Consider the following 17523-nt stretch of genomic DNA (forward strand, 5'->3'; position numbering starts at 1 on the left):
ATCCTGTCCACTACTGAGCCCTTGATGAGGACTGGGTCATTTCCCCTGACTTCCTCAAGAAGTCTACAATCATCTCCTTGGTTTCACTGACATTGAGCATAAGATTGTTGTTGTTACACCGTTCAACGAGCTGACCTATCCCCTCCAACGCTTCCTCATTGCAGTTGGTGATTCTGCTGACAACTGTGGTGTCATCGTCAAACTTGGAGAGAGCATTGGAATTGTGCCTGGCCACACAGTCACGGGTGTATAGCGAGTCGAGCAGTGGGTTAAGCACACATCCTTGGGGTGTGCCTGTGTTTATAATCAGTGAGGAGGTGACGTTTCCAATTCATTACTGACTGGTCTTCTGATGAGAAAGTCAAGGATCCAGTTGCAGATGGGGTACAGATGCCAGCACTGAGGAAATAATGGTATTGAAAAATGGTATTGAAGCTGTAGTTGATGAATTGTTGTTTTTGAGGTGATCCAGAGATGAATGGAGAGCCAGCGATATTGTATCTGCAGTGGAGTGATTGTGAATTGCAGTGGATCCAGATCTTTGATTAGGTACATGTTAATTCTGGCCATGACCAGCCTCTCAAAACATTTCATCACATTTGAAGTTAATGCTACTGGGCAGTAAACTAAATTAAACTATGGCCAGAAAATAACAGTAAATGGCAGGTTCTTGATATAGAACAGGGTGAGTACCAGTATATCGTTCCCTGAAAGTGGTTACACAATTTCAATTACAACGAGAGACTGGATGGGCTTGAGCATTTTCCCCTGGAACATGGAGGTTGAGGGGTGACTTTGTAGAATATATAACATTATGAGAAACATAGATAAGGTGAATGGTTCCAGTCTTTATCCCAGGGTAGGGAAATCTGAAAGTAGAAGACAAAGCTTTAAGGTGAGAGGGTAAAAAATTAAAGGGGACATAAGGGATAACTTTTCTATGAGTATGGGGAACTTTCAGAAAGAGTGTGGTGGGTGTGGAGAATTTTCAGTGTGTGGGTGTGAGGAACTTTGACACAGACTGTCATGGGTCTGGGCAAGTTTCAAAGAATGTGGGGGTATGAGGAATAAGCTGTCAGAGGAAGTGGGAGAGGCAAGACAATGTTTAAAAGGCATTTAAACAGATACATTGAAAGGGACATTGATTTAGCTCAAGCAGGTAACGTGATCTTCATGAATGAGTTGAGCTGAAAGGCTGTTCCATTCTGCCATGCACTATGACTCTCTTTAAACTTCAGGTAGTGACATTCAAATATTCATTTTCTTTTGCCAATTTAAAATTAGTAACCTTGACTTTGTCTTGACATTGAACCAGGGTTGAGAGTCTCCAATAAGATCTGGAAACTTAAATTGAGACAAAAAAAATCAATAATAAAAATCAATACAGACAAGTTTCTCCTGTTTACCACAGCCAGAGAGAATAAATATCTCATCCTATTTTTGATATTCTAATTCTTTGGGGGTGCATTATAGACCACCTAATGTGGAGGGGGAGGTGTAGGAACAAATTTGTAAGGAAATAGCAGATATTTGTAGTAATGATTGTGGGAGATTTTAACTTTCACACATTGACTGGAATGCCCATATTGTAAATGGGCTGGATGGTTTGGACTTGGTTAAATGGGCAGGATTGTTTTCTACCTCAATATATGAGGTACCAACTAGAGAAGGAGCAGTGTTGGATCTGCTATTAGGAAATGAGACAGATCAGGTGACAGAAGTGTTTTGGGGAGCACTTTGGGTCCAGTGACCTCAATACCATTAGTTTCAAAATAATTATAGAGAAAGATAGGTCTGGACCCAGGGTTGAGATTTTTGATTGGAGAAAGGCTAATTTTGAGGAGATGAAAATGGATTTGGAAGGTGTGGACTAGAATAAATTGTTTTATGGGAAGAATGTAGAAGGAAAATGGAGAGCATTCAAAGTTGAAATCTTAAGTGTACAGAGGTGATGTGTTCCTGTTAGGATGAAAGGAAAGGTTACAATTTTAGGGAGCTTTGGTTTTCAAGGGTTATTGGAAAAATGATTCAGAAAAAGAGAAGAGGTCATGTATAGACATCATGAAGTAAATGAGGTGTTAGGGGAATGAAAAATTAATCTTCAGAAGGAAATTAGAAAGTCTAAGAAAAGATGAGGTTTCTTTGTCAAGTAAGGTGAAAATAAATCCAAAGGGTTTCTACAGATTTATTAGGAACAAAAGGATAGTAAGGGATAAAATTTGTCCTGAGAGGATGAGAGTGGATGGCTATGTGTGGAGACAAAAAAGATGGGGGAGATTTTGAATAGTTATTTTTCTTCAATATTTACTAATGTTACAAGCCCAGAGGACCCCAAAACCCAGCAGCAATAGTTATTCACCAAGACAAATGGTGTGCAGTTCTCGTCCCCAAATTATAGGAAGGATCTCAACAAGGTAGAGAGGGTGAAGAGAAGATTTACTAAAATGTTGCCTGGATTGCAGGATCTAGAATACAAAGAAAGATTGAGTAGACTGGGTCTTTATTCATTGGAGCATAGAAGGTTGAGGGGAGATCTAATAGAGGTATTAAAAATTATGAGGGGAATAGATAAAGTAGATGTAAATATGCTCTTCCCTTTGAGGGTAGGTGAGATTGGAATGAGGGGTCATAAGTTGAGGGTTAGGGGCAAAAGTTTAGAAGTAACATGAGGGGGGGCTTCTTCACTCAGAGTGATGGGTGAGTGGAATGACCTTCCGGAAGAAGTGATTGCAGCAGGGTCAATTTTGTCATTTAAGAGAAGGTTGGATGTGAATGGATATGAGGGGATTGGAAGGTTATATACAGGGAGCAGGTAGGTGGGACTAGAGGAGATCACTTAAATCAGTGCAGACTAGAGGGGCCGAGATAGTCTGTTTCTGTTCTGTAATTGTGATATGGTTACATATAATACATGCTTCTGGTAAAACCTCCTTTTCTCGTCTTTTTCAATACTAGATAATTTGCAATAACATGACCAGGTTTCTTTAAAAAAAATGACATATAAACCCAAAAGTTCTGTCCTTTCCCACCTTCCCTTCATCTTTTTTCTTAAAATTTTCCCCAGACTGAATTTTGGGCTTGCTCGTCTGCTGCACATTAACCCTCTGAACAGGCTTTTACTAACCTGTCAACATGAACTCTGAAAATACTTTACTATTCTGAAATTTTTGTGAATCTGGGCAAATTCATCCGCTAATCTTGCCGTTTGCTGCCACATTCCCAAGTCTCTCTCATCCAGGTAAATTTATATTTAGATCACACCTTTTAATTTCCTCTGCTTCATATCTGGGCCGTGTCCACTGTATGACAATGTAGTTAGCATGAGGATAGTACAAAATTGGTCCTATATTAGATAGGAAAGAGGATGATCTAAGATTACAAGATCTGGATCAACTTGAAATGTGGGCCAATTTAACTTGGATGAATGTGAAGTGCTTTGTTAAGCTAATTCAGGTAAGGATGCAATGAATGGTAGGTCCTGGAGAGTGTGGTGAAATGGAGGGGTACAGGTACACATTTCCTTGAGACTAGAAACACACAGGATGCTTTGGCACACTGGTTTTCATTGGTCAGGGCATTCAGTAATGTTCCAACAAAACTCCAGGTAGGCTTGAGGAACAGCATCTCAACTTCCATTGAGGCATGTTGCAGCAGAACATTGCACTTAGCAATTTCAGATGAGCAGTTTGTCAAAATTACTTTTTTCTGATAAAAGATCATCATCCCTTCATGGTATCTTAGTTTTTTTTTCCCAGCATGAGGCTTCCTGGATATATTTTAGCAATTCTCTTCAGTTTTGTAGCAACTTTATATCCCTCAGAACCCTCTTTTTATTCATGTTCAAGTTACATTGCTCTCCAAATGCTACCTGACCTTTTGAGTATTTTCAGCAAGTTGTTGACTTTTTCAGCTTAGCAGCCTCAGCATTTTCTGGCTTCTGGCTTTCCTGGCCATTGCTTTCTCCTCAACTGTCCAAGCTAAGATTTTCTGTTGAAAACTATTTGTCAGATTCCTTTTATAAATAGAAACAAGAATATACTTCAGAGGGTTGTTAACTCAGCCTGCGACATCACAGGTACCAGACTTCACTCCATTGAGGATATCTACAAGAGGCAGTGTCCTAAGAAAGCAGCCTCTATCCTCAAAGACCCTACCACTCAGGCCATGCTCTCTTCACTCTGCTACTATCAGGAAAAAGGGTCAGCAGCCTAAAGACGAGCTCCTGCGGCACAAGGACAGCTTTTCCCCCACTGCTATCAGATTCCTGAATAATCAATGAACCAAAGACACTGCCTCACTTTTCATGCACTGTTAATTACTATAAAAAAATAAAATGTCATAAGATGGTTATAATTTGTATGTTTACTCTAGGACGCTGCTGCAAAACTCCAAATTTCGTGACTTGTTCGTGATAATAAATTCTGATCTCCTGTTGACATATCAGCAATGATTAACATGCCTCACCACCTTCCATCTGTGGGCTCATTAACTGTTTCTTGCTCTCCAAATGCTGCCTGATCTTTTGAGTATTTTCAGCAAGTTGTTTGCTTTTTCAGATTAGCAGCCTCTGCAGTTTCTGGTTTCTGGCCATTGATTTCTGCTCAACTGTCCAAGCTCAGATTTTCTGTTGAAATCAGTTCCATTTGTCAGATTCCTTTTAAAAATAGAAAAAAAGTGCACAGGAAGACCATTTCAAATGAAATAATTTTTATTCTATTCACATGAAACATGGAAAAATTCCACAGATTTGCAGAATCTCTGCCAACACTACTACAATCAGGTCAATGGCCACTTTACATTCTAAGGACACTAAGGGATATTGAACCAATAATCATACTCTGCATATATCAGTTTACAAGGATATATAATTGCATATAATGATTATTGCATTAACTGTCCAGAACATCACATTCTCCTGACTGATTACAAGGCCAGGAATCCAGCAGCTGCCTGAACCTCACTGATCGCTTGTGTAAAGGCAACTGCTCAGTTGAGATGGATTTTGAATTTATATGTACATCCTACAAAGCACATAATAAGACCCATCTTACGTACCTCTATATATCTGCTAATTGGGGTCGGGGAATTGTACTTCAGAGCCATCATTAGTAGATTGCAGTTTGAAGCACATGGAGAACAAACCTGACCTGATACAAAACACCAACTTACTCACTTTTCAAATTCAGAATTTACAACTCCTACCTAATGGAGTTTCACCACCTCCATTCCCAGAGTCTTAATTTCATTGTCCCTCAATATCCTACTTAGAAATTTCATATCATTAAGCACAAACACAGCAAGTAGCTTCCACACCTTTTGCCAAGTAATTGAGGAACAACTTTTCAGGGTGAGATATTAACCAGAGAAAATTTCTGGATGGGTCTGTGATAATATCAATCTCAAAATTTCTTCAGATCTAAGTTTGACTGCCAGAGAATCACGTGAAGAAAGTTAAAGGGAGAAAGGAATTGTGTTCTTGGATCTAGATTAAAACCTATTTTTCCTTTGACGCATGGCTATATTTTAATGGTCAATGTCACCTGTACTTTTTTTTTGCCATAAAATAAAACTTTCAACCTAATTAAACCCAGTAGAGGAACTGGCATCAGAAATGAGGAAAATGCTGAAGCCTAATCTTAAAGTGGCACTTGAAAAATACTAGGATTTTTCAGAATCAGTGTGATTTGTATTTGACAAATCTGTTAGTTTTTTTTTAAATGTTAACTAGTAGGGATAAAAGTGAATGTGGTGCTTTTTTAACTTAAGTCTTCGATTATAGTGCCACACTAATTAATACACAAAACTAGAGCATGATTATTTTGGGTAATAAATTAGCATAGATTCGCTACTGATTACCAGAAAAGAGTAAACAAGTCATTTGTAAGCCTGGAGACCGTGGCCAATGGTATTGCTTCTGGTGCACCAGCTATTTACAAACCAAAAGTTATGTCTCAAAATAAGAGCCAGCTTTTGGGACAGAGAAAATAAATTTCACCTTGAGAGTGAATCTGTGAAATTCTCTATCCAATGGAGGCTTATCTACTGGGTATTTTCAGGAAGATTGATTGGCTCATAGATTTCACAGGAACCGTCTTGTTGGTTGGTGAAGTGACACAGAGTTTTAAAAAAAATCACCCAAGATCTTGGTGAATAATAGAGCAAAACACAAAATGCTGGAAGAACTTGGGACATGCAGTATCTATGGAAGGCAATAGGCAGTCAACATTTCAGGCATTAATGTCAACTATCTATTTACTTCCATGGATGCTGTCTGACTTGCTGAGTTCCTCTAGCATTTTGTGTTGCTCCAGTTTTCCAGCATATTTGCAGTCTTTCTTGTTTGCCCAATGAATAATAAAATAGTTTACAATCCTGCATCTCTTTATGATCTCACCTGATGATGTAAATTACATGCCTGCAATATCAAAGTGTGAGTTTCTTCATGCTAGAGATGAGGAATGTTGGTCCAAAATTATGTACACATTTCAAACTTTGTTAACTCAGTAGCCCCATGCTAAGTATAGCACTTGATTTTTTTTTAAAAAAGAAGCTCCCTGAGCATTGCCTTACTGTTATTATTGGCAGTCCAGACAAGGGATCATAGCCGCTAAAGAAGGGACCACTCATTTAAAATTGAGATGCCGAGACTTTTCTTTCCTCCAAGGAGAGGAATTTTATGGAATTTTGTTCCAGATTTGAAGATGCATTTAAGGTGCAAGCAGATAAATATGAGAGGTGAAGGAATTTAAATTTATGGGTAAATGGTACAGAAGGTGTGTTGAGGAAAGCATAGATTAGCCATAATATCAAACAGCAGGGCAGGCTTGAGGAGCCACATAGCCTGCTCCTATATACTTGTGTCTTGTAAACTTTCCCAAGTAGCATGAAATTGTTTCAACATTTCCTCTTCTTTAAGACTCAGGACAATTGTAGTACCATATGGTATGGTCACTAATAGCTGTGGAACAATGGATGCATTACAGCTCTCTGTGTCAGTCTTGGTTTCCAATGTTAATTGAAAAAGGATTCCACTGAACATGCATTAGTTTTTAAAAAATACATGGGTGTCGAACTTTAAGGCAAACTGCTATTGGAAAGAAGGATTACCTTCATCTAGTTGTTTGTCAGATCCAGGAAAGAATATGGTGAAGGCTATCATAAATAGCAGAATTACCAAAAATTATTTCTCAAAACCTAGTTAACATTTGGTATACTGACTTTTTCTTCCTAACACCAGATTGAGGTATGTACATATCACAAACTGAGGTAAAATTAATCTTACTATACAAATAGATCGACAAAAGCTCTATTTCTAAAATTATTGCAAACCACACACACGATGAACACTGTCCTTTGTAGCAGCACTAACAGTTAAAGATCGCTCTACACAAAGAACTCCATTTAAAATTTCCTTCTCACTCCATCGTTAATACTGCAACCCAGTCAAAGCTCACTGCTATTTTCTAAATGCAGTGTATTTCATGGAGGTTTGGTTTGGAGGGTGGGGGGCAGTCACAGCACCTGTGGGTCACTCAACCTCTGACCTACAGCATTTGAGCTGAAAATCAGCCATGGTAATCCTTGTAACACCTCCCATCCCTTTTTAAAAAAAGTGCTTCTAACATTATACTTAGTTTATTTATTACTAAATTATTAATATAATTTTAATTTTATACTCACACCCACTAATAAGATTTTAACATATCCTGAGTGAACAGGAATGAGATTGAAGTTCATTAAACTCCTTGTGTTGTTAAAGGATCCGTCAACACAGAAATCTCCCCCAATCAGCAGAAGCCAACCCTCTACTGAATCTCAGAGGGTCCGCTCTTCCTGCTGAATCTCAGAGGGTCCGCTCTTCCTGCTGAATCTCAGAGGGTCCGCTCTTCCTGCTGAATCTCAGAGGGTCCGCTCTTCCTGCTGAATCTCAGGGGGTCCGCTCTTCCTGCTGAATCTCAGGGGGTCCGCTCTTCCTGCTGAATCTCAGGGGGTCCGCTCTTCCTGCTGAATCTCAGGGGGTCCGCTCTTCCTGCTGAATCTCAGGGGGTCCGCTCTTCCTGCTGAATCTCAGGGGTCCGCTCTTCCTGCTGAATCTCAGGGGGTCCGCTCTTCCTGCTGAATCTCAGGGGGTCCGCTCTTCCTGCTGAATCTCAGGGGGTCCGCTCTTTCTGCTGAATCTCAGGGGGTCCGCTCTTTCTGCTGAATCTCAGGGGGTCCGCTCTTTCTGCTGAATCTCAGGGGGTCCGCTCTTCCTGCTGAATCTCAGGGGGTCCGCTCTTTCTGCTGAATCTCAGGGGGTCCGCTCTTTCTGCTGAATCTCAGGGGGTCCGCTCTTCCTGCTGAATCTCAGGGGGTCCGCTCTTCCTGCTGAATCTCAGGGGGTCCGCTCTTCCTGCTGAATCTCAGGGGGTCCGCTCTTCCTGCTGAATCTCAGGGGGTCCGCTCTTCCTGCTGAATCTCAGGGGGTCCGCTCTTCCTGCTGAATCTCAGGGGGTCCGCTCTTCCTGCTGAATCTCAGGGGGTCCGCTCTTCCTGCTGAATCTCAGGGGGTCCGCTCTTCCTGCTGAATCTCAGGGGGTCCGCTCTTCCTGCTGAATCTCAGGGGGTCCGCTCGTTCTGCTGAATCTCAGGGGGTCCGCTCGTTCTGCTGAATCTCAGGGGGTCCGCTCGTTCTGCTGAATCTCAGGGGGTCCGCTCGTTCTGCTGAATCTCAGGGGGTCCGCTCGTTCTGCTGAATCTCAGGGGGTCCGCTCGTTCTGCTGAATCTCAGGGGGTCCGCTCGTTCTGCTGAATCTCAGGGGGTCCGCTCGTTCTGCTGAATCTCAGGGGGTCCGCTCGTTCTGCTGAATCTCAGGGGGTCCGCTCGTTCTGCTGAATCTCAGGGGGTCCGCTCGTTCTGCTGAATCTCAGGGGGTCCGCTCGTTCTGCTGAATCTCAGGGGGTCCGCTCGTTCTGCTGAATCTCAGGGGGTCCGCTCGTTCTGCTGAATCTCAGGGGGTCCGCTCGTTCTGCTGAATCTCAGGGGGTCCGCTCGTTCTGCTGAATCTCAGGGGGTCCGCTCGTTCTGCTGAATCTCAGGGGGTCCGCTCGTTCTGCTGAATCTCAGGGGGTCCGCTCGTTCTGCTGAATCTCAGGGGGTCCGCTCGTTCTGCTGAATCTCAGGGGGTCCGCTCGTTCTGCTGAATCTCAGGGGGTCCGCTCGTTCTGCTGAATCTCAGGGGGTCCGCTCGTTCTGCTGAATCTCAGGGGGTCCGCTCGTTCTGCTGAATCTCAGGGGGTCCGCTCGTTCTGCTGAATCTCAGGGGGTCCGCTCGTTCTGCTGAATCTCAGGGGGTCCGCTCGTTCTGCTGAATCTCAGGGGGTCCGCTCGTTCTGCTGAATCTCAGGGGGTCCGCTCGTTCTGCTGAATCTCAGGGGGTCCGCTCGTTCTGCTGAATCTCAGGGGGTCCGCTCGTTCTGCTGAATCTCAGGGGGTCCGCTCGTTCTGCTGAATCTCAGGGGGTCCGCTCGTTCTGCTGAATCTCAGGGGGTCCGCTCGTTCTGCTGAATCTCAGGGGGTCCGCTCGTTCTGCTGAATCTCAGGGGGTCCGCTCGTTCTGCTGAATCTCAGGGGGTCCGCTCGTTCTGCTGAATCTCGGGGTCCGCTCGTTCTGCTGAATCTCGGGGTCCGCTCGTTCTGCTGAATCTCAGGGGGTCCGCTCGTTCTGCTGAATCTCAGGGGGTCCGCTCGTTCTGCTGAATCTCAGGGGGTCCGCTCGTTCTGCTGAATCTCAGGGGGTCCGCTCGTTCTGCTGAATCTCAGGGGGTCCGCTCGTTCTGCTGAATCTCAGGGGGTCCGCTCGTTCTGCTGAATCTCAGGGGGTCCGCTCGTTCTGCTGAATCTCAGGGGGTCCGCTCGTTCTGCTGAATCTCAGGGGGTCCGCTCGTTCTGCTGAATCTCAGGGGGTCCGCTCGTTCTGCTGAATCTCAGGGGGTCCGCTCGTTCTGCTGAATCTCAGGGGGTCCGCTCGTTCTGCTGAATCTCAGGGGGTCCGCTCGTTCTGCTGAATCTCAGGGGGTCCGCTCGTTCTGCTGAATCTCAGGGGGTCCGCTCGTTCTGCTGAATCTCAGGGGGTCCGCTCGTTCTGCTGAATCTCAGGGGGTCCGCTCGTTCTGCTGAATCTCAGGGGGTCCGCTCGTTCTGCTGAATCTCAGGGGGTCCGCTCGTTCTGCTGAATCTCAGGGGGTCCGCTCGTTCTGCTGAATCTCAGGGGGTCCGCTCGTTCTGCTGAATCTCAGGGGGTCCGCTCGTTCTGCTGAATCTCAGGGGGTCCGCTCGTTCTGCTGAATCTCAGGGGGTCCGCTCGTTCTGCTGAATCTCAGGGGGTCCGCTCGTTCTGCTGAATCTCAGGGGGTCCGCTCGTTCTGCTGAATCTCAGGGGGTCCGCTCGTTCTGCTGAATCTCAGGGGGTCCGCTCGTTCTGCTGAATCTCAGGGGGTCCGCTCGTTCTGCTGAATCTCAGGGGGTCCGCTCGTTCTGCTGAATCTCAGGGGGTCCGCTCGTTCTGCTGAATCTCAGGGGGTCCGCTCGTTCTGCTGAATCTCAGGGGGTCCGCTCGTTCTGCTGAATCTCAGGGGGTCCGCTCGTTCTGCTGAATCTCAGGGGGTCCGCTCGTTCTGCTGAATCTCAGGGGGTCCGCTCGTTCTGCTGAATCTCAGGGGGTCCGCTCGTTCTGCTGAATCTCAGGGGGTCCGCTCGTTCTGCTGAATCTCAGGGGGTCCGCTCGTTCTGCTGAATCTCAGGGGGTCCGCTCGTTCTGCTGAATCTCAGGGGGTCCGCTCGTTCTGCTGAATCTCAGGGGGTCCGCTCGTTCTGCTGAATCTCAGGGGGTCCGCTCGTTCTGCTGAATCTCAGGGGGTCCGCTCGTTCTGCTGAATCTCAGGGGGTCCGCTCGTTCTGCTGAATCTCAGGGGGTCCGCTCGTTCTGCTGAATCTCAGGGGGTCCGCTCGTTCTGCTGAATCTCAGGGGGTCCGCTCTTCCTGCTGAATCTCAGGGGGTCCGCTCTTCCTGCTGAATGCAGCATCATTCTCATGGGAAAAACCAGAATCAGCCTTGAGATGAAGTCCAGCCCTCAACCGTAAAGCCTTTACTGCAAGGACTGCTGGCAACCAAGGGTGCCTTCTTTTTTTTAAATTCTTCCTTCGTTCTTCCATGCCTGAAAATATCAATTCTCTGAAGATTGGTCATTCTCCAACGGCCAATGGCCATTCAACTACATTTGGAGGGTATCAATGTCAAACTAAATCCCACATGCAACAGGAATAATCAGAAGCAGGAACTAATTGGGCAGCAGCACAAAGTAGGTCTTGAAATGGGATGTTCCTGTGCATTTAATTTCCCTACTTTCATGTGGAATCTCAGAGGGAATGTAGCGGGCCTTCTGGTAGGAGTCTTGCATTGGAGTGACAAGACCACCTGATCTGAAGATCTAAAGCTCTACTGCTGCTGAGGCCAATTCTGTTATTTTAATCATCAAGTCCTTTCTGTGCAATGTAATATTAGAGACCTTTTTACAAATTCCCACTCCAGGCAGGTTTTGGGAGCACACAATTAGGGCCCAAGACCATGTAGATCTTTAGAACATTACTCCAAACTGGAGATAAAAAATCTCATGAACAATTAGTGTTTTACTTTCCAAAGCATGTTCCCAATAGGCAAAAACACCTTTACTGTATCATTTTATTTGATAACTTTTCAGGAGAAGAAATGGCATCACGGAGCTGCAGCTCGTCGACCTGCTATCTCCCAGTACCAGTGGCCCTGATTCAGTCCTGACTGTGTCTGTGTAGCTTTCACATTCTCTGTAACCACATAGGATTCCTCCCACCTCCTAAAGACAGGAGTACATTGCCTGTAGTGGGAAGGCAAGAGATAAATATGTGGGAGAAAGGGATTAATGAGTGTAACTGGGTGATGCTGGTCAGCGTGGACTTGCTGGTTCATAGTTCATGTATCAGTCTCTCCACCCAGTTCTACTGCTGGGTTTTCACAGTCCCAATGGACACATAATAAATCTCACCGAATTCCAGTGTTAATAAGCCATTAGAACTAACAGCAAATATAAAGTTTACAAATGTGGCACTCTAATACAGTCGAGGCTTATTAATGACTGCAGTAATTACTCAGGCTAGACATTTGTCAAAGTTCAAAAGTTAATCTCATAGAACTGGAATTACACTGGAATCCAGTACAACATACCCACCCTTTCACATAGAAATGCTGTCTTGGTAAAAAGCAGACAGGGTGAGAAGAGAGATTAAAATTTAGTGAATCACTCCCCAATTTGACAACAGCCATTGGAGGAACTTTCCTCAGACGGATTTAATAGGAGTGACCAGCTCATTTCATTTTCAGAGTATGAGAGGGTGAGGGAGGAATCGAGATGGTACCTTGTCAATATCAATTTAGCACCTGTTTGAGCCTGTTCTGGGACTTGTTAAATGGGGGTTATGACTTTCAAGGGCATTAGCAGATTTCAGAGTCAAAAAGCAGACACTGGCCAAACAATCTATTGGAGGAATTCAGTGAGTGAAGCAGTGAAAATAAAATGGGAGAAAAATGATGGACAAGACCTTTGATCAAGATTGGGAAAATGTTAAAGAAAAGCTGCTGTAAAGATGATAGTGGCTCCATGTGGAATTGGTGAATCTGGTAGAGGAGAAACATGATAGAGAATCAGTAGATTGGCAGATGCCAGACAGAGAGAGAGAGAGGCAAGAAAAGCAAAGGGGTCAGATGGAGGAAGATGAGTCACATGGGTGACTAATAACAAAGGTTGTAAATGCTGGAATCTTACAAGAAGAGAAGGCAATAATGATGGTATAAAGAAAGACCAGATGGAACCTGATGGGGGGAAAAGAGTGTAAGAATCCAGTGGGGAAATGAGGGTTGGAGAGAGATTGAACCTATAAGAATGAGTGGAGGGGATCCTAGCTGCCCAAAGCTGATGCCTGCCTCCTGACCAGAGCTTCAATATTCTTCTTCAACCAGTTTCCTAATCCTACCAGCTTTGTTCTCAACTCCAATAGGAACGTGCTGGCCTCAAACTCTCCCCATTTCATTTTTAGGAGCCACTTGTCAGACAACCCTTTCCTGTAAGCACCCAACCCCCAATCAAACTTCTGCAGATTCTTATCTAATGCAAGAGTTTTAACTTGAAGACCAATCCTATCTATTTCCACAACCTAATTGAATTATGGTCACTACTCCCATATTGATCCCCCGGGACACTTCAGTCACCTGCCCTGTCTCATATCTGAGGGGAAGTTCGGTGTTGACCCTGCTCTACTAGGGCCATCAATCTGTTGCTTCACACAACTTTCCTGGGCACTTAAGTTCCTCCCCTCTAATCTCTAGCATGATGGCAGATCAAACAATATTATGGAATTTAAAATCTTACACTATTACAACCTTATTCCTACATTTAACTGTGATCTCCCTATGTATTTGATCCTCTAATTGCCATTGGCCTTGGGGGCCTCTAAAATAATCTGACCAAAATGATTACTCTTCTCATTTCTAAGTTTTAGACAATAGGGTAACTCCCCTTCTTTCCTCCCCTTATCCAAAATCCATTTAAGTTATCAACTCTCTTAACATTAACATATTAATATTTCTGTTATTCAAGTTTGACTCATTTCAGAACTTCATTTTCTGACCACATTGAGGGAGATCTACCTTTCTTATTCACACCACTACCTGTTGTCTCACTGTAATGCTCTATTTACAATGTTTATACATCTCTTCAACCTAAGCAATCTTGGGCAAAAATTATTTTTAAAAAAATTATTATTTTTTTTTTTACAATGATCACAGTGAAAATCCTACCTCACAATTTCTACATTGTCTATCCATAATCATGCACAAGGCAGAATAGAAGTCAAAAGATCAAAACTTGCCAATCTTGTAGTACCTACAATACTGAAAATGCTAACTGGTGATAGAAGGTTTTGGAGTAGCTGCCTGCAGTTCTTATTCCAGATTTTAGTTCTCCACTAACAGCTCTAGAACAAGAAATTGAATGTTTTTGGACAGGACTATTCAAAACAAGTACAAGGAAATCTCCTGAAGAGGAGCTCAGGCTCAAAACATCGACTGCCTTTTACTTCCTATGGATGCTGCACGACCTGCTAATTTTCTACAGCACTTTCAACATATTCAACAAGCTTGGTGAGCTGCATGTTCACTAAACACGTGGAATGAGATCAGCAAAAACTAGTTTTAAAAAAAGAACAGAAAAGGGATTTAAATTTTCTGGATACAATAAATTCAGGGGATAAAAGGAAACTATGAAATTGTGGAACAGTAGATTAAGAAGAATATTGCAATGCTGAGGAGAGGGTTTTCTGGAACAATTACCAACAGAAACTGAACTGAGCAACAGTTAAAGTGATTTTTATTTAATGAGGACTATTCCAGTAGCTGCCAACAAATGAAAGGATATTGAGAAGTAAATTTGAAAGGAAATGCAAACATCATGAATTAGCAATGGGGACTTCTCGACAATCAAAACATAAACTTGGATAACAAAACAAAGGGCAAAGAGGAGATAGAGTTTCTGGTCCAAATTGTAAATAGCCCAGCTGGACCTGGGTTCTGGGAAATGATCCAGAAAAAATGATCCAGGAGCTGACAGCAGTTGGACTGAGTGGTTGGACACCACGAGAACACTGTGTCTCCTCCCTCTTGGCAGTTCTGCACCAGCAAGTGCCCTTTAAACAAATACACAGGTGTCTTCACTCTGTGGAAAATGGAACAAAGTCCATCATCCCCGATTTCGAGGGATAGCCATGACCAACGACTATTAATCCCATCTTCCACACATGACCAAGCAACTCAAAGTTCAGAAAGGAAAAAAAGAAGAAAAAAAGAATTGACAACAGCCAAACAAAGGAATCCAAAGGAAGAGGAGCACCAAGGTCAATTAGAGATCAATAAGTAAATCCATTCATGGAAGCCCAGGGCATAGACAAAGTATGAACTAAGAATTTAGCAAGGAAGAAGGTATGGGAGTCTCAGCAAAGGAAGAATGGGATGACCCAAAGCTTGATAAAGAGCCACGAGAAAGTAACTGCACCCAAGGTGGATAAATCCCTTTGTCTAGATGGGATATATCCTAGATTCCCGAGATTTGAGTGGCAGGAAATTGCAGTGGCTTTAATCTCCAAACACCCACAGGTGGAAGCTGCACCCAAAGAGTCTACACCCACCAAATTGGCATTCTGGGCTAGTCTGTATCCTTTCAAACAATTCCTCTCCATGTATCCATTCAAATGTTTTCTTTGAATGTCATAATTGAAATATGACTATCAAAAAGGGACATAAATTATAGAGCATATTTTTAGAGTACAAGAACAGAGAGATGATAGGGTATGGCAGGGATCATTTAGCATAACATTGAAGGTGAAAGGCCCAGGTTCAGAAAGTGGAGTAGCATGTCCAATTCTGGCCACCAAACAAGGTAAAATGTGAAGGCTTTAGAGAAAATACAAAAGAGAGACACCAGAATGATTCCAGGATGAAGGACTTTAGTATTGTGGATAGAGTGAAAAACCAAAAGTTAGGCAGGGTATCATTTTAAAACCACTGATTTAGTAATGGACTAAAATTCACTTCATGGTGGTAGTTGAGGCAGATTCAATTGTTGAGCTTGGAAAGAAGCAGAATCAATATCTGAGAAGAAGGGTTTTGCAGGACCAACGGCCGAGGATGTGGAGTGAGAGTAAATAGATGGCTTTTTCATAGAGACAGTATGGACTTGAATGGGCTGAGTTGCTTAAACCATTATGGCATTGTAGAGTTCTATTTCTTATGGGATTGATGAGCTGAAGAGGCTCTGATAACTCAGTGGTTAGAGAACTTGACTTGTAAACCAGGGTTCGTGAGTTTGATCCTCACTGGGGCCTCATTCAGAGAGGGGCACTGGTCAAAGAGGTGACTCGGTCTTCCTCACAGTAGACAAAGTTAAAGAACTTTGTGACAGAGTATATAGATATGTTTTAGGGAGATAAATTGGGGAAAGGTTTGTTAGAGTAGATTACATACAAATACTTTAAAACCAATCTTATTTGAAATACTGCTAATGCTAGACATGTCAGGGCCTTGGAGAGTGCCCAAGAGACTTCACTAATGGATTGTCGTTTACAAAAGGGCAACAGCTTGTTGGAGCCATATATGGTCTGGAATGGAACTTATTGTTCCAAGAGGGTCATGTGGTTTTGCAAGCAGAGTCAAACAGGCCTTTTCTCTGTATGAGAGAGAGAGAGAGAGAGAGAGAGAGAGAGAGAGATCAGTTCTATAGTGTTACAGCCAGCAGCAGCAGCTAGGACTGGAAAAGGACAAGCTGCCAAGCTTGTGGAAAACCCTATTTGGAAGATGGGTGGTGAGTTCTTAATTCAGCCTGGTCAAAGCCCTTGTGAGTCATGCAAGAGGAGAGGACTGGCTGTCTAATGTTTCACTTGGAATAAGAGAAACAAAAAGGAACTCTGGTGACCTGAGGAAAGAGGTCATCATCTGGAAAACCCTGATGGGGCAAGTTTTGTCAGCAAAACACTGAAGTGGCTGATTAAAAAGGAATCGGTTGTGGAGGTCCTGGAACAACAAATCTCTCTCTGAAATCCGACAAGAACTTTCTTGAGCGGTAACCATTTACCTTTCAAGCACCAAAGCCTAGTGAACGTTATAAATATTAAATTCTGTGCACAGTATAAGAAATGCCTGCAATCAGTGAACTTGGAGAAATGAGAAGTGAGATTGGACTGTGAATCAAATAACTGTTCTGAACTTACACACACATTGCTTAGAATTAGAAGGGGGTTAACTTAGGTTAGTTGTCAATAGTGATAAGTTAAAGTGTGATTCTGTTTTCATGTTTAAAGATAATTAAAAGCAACTTTTGTTTAACCATTTGTCTTGGTGAATATCTTTTGCTGCTGGGTTTTGGGGTCCACTGGGCTTGTAACAACTTTACGTAGGTTACATTCTAAATTACGTATTATGTGACAATAATGGAACCTTTACATAAATGGGGAAAGGAAATTATTAATAAAATGAACCATAGGACTGAATAAAGTAACATAACTATGTACACTATCTTCACTGCACCTGATCTCAAAACTCATATGCATCCTTCTATGTAAACTATCAGTCTAGCAGAAGCAAAATAAGAGGAACATTCTTCTACTAATGTTCCAAGTGCTTCATGAATTGCAAAACCTTATTGTGGGGAAAATTGCTCCAAGTTAACCATCTCTGGAAAAACTCCTCAATGATCCAAAAAACTGTCAAAGCTCAGACTAGAACTAGAAAAGCAAATATTAGAAAATGACTAGTAAATACTCTTTTAAAAAAAAGTAAAATACTTTTCCAGAGAATAGTGAGAATGTGGAACTTACTACCCTGGAGAGTGGTTGAACCAAATAACACAAAATCAAGACAATTAAAGACATTGGAGAGGGAAAGAATTGTGATCTGGTGTTAAAGG

At 43.1% G+C, this 17523-nt stretch overlaps 1 protein-coding gene and 1 long non-coding RNA gene across 11 annotated transcripts in view; one reads left to right on the plus strand and one right to left on the minus strand.

Moving 5' to 3' along the window:
* xpo6 (exportin 6) overlaps positions 1 to 17523 on the plus strand; it is a 291971-nt gene that overhangs the window by 93636 nt on the left and 180812 nt on the right. The window lies entirely within an intron of this gene.
* Positions 1121 to 6957, minus strand: LOC138746416 (uncharacterized). Its single transcript, XR_011346948.1, has 4 exons — positions 5996 to 6957; positions 4465 to 4654; positions 3874 to 4012; positions 1121 to 1344 (listed from the first exon to the last, which is right to left on the minus strand). It is a non-coding gene; the product is annotated as an uncharacterized lncRNA (long non-coding RNA).

The sequence above is a fragment of the Narcine bancroftii genome, chromosome 12, assembly GCF_036971445.1.
Source record: "Narcine bancroftii isolate sNarBan1 chromosome 12, sNarBan1.hap1, whole genome shotgun sequence".
Classification (NCBI taxonomy): domain Eukaryota; kingdom Metazoa; phylum Chordata; class Chondrichthyes; order Torpediniformes; family Narcinidae; genus Narcine; species Narcine bancroftii.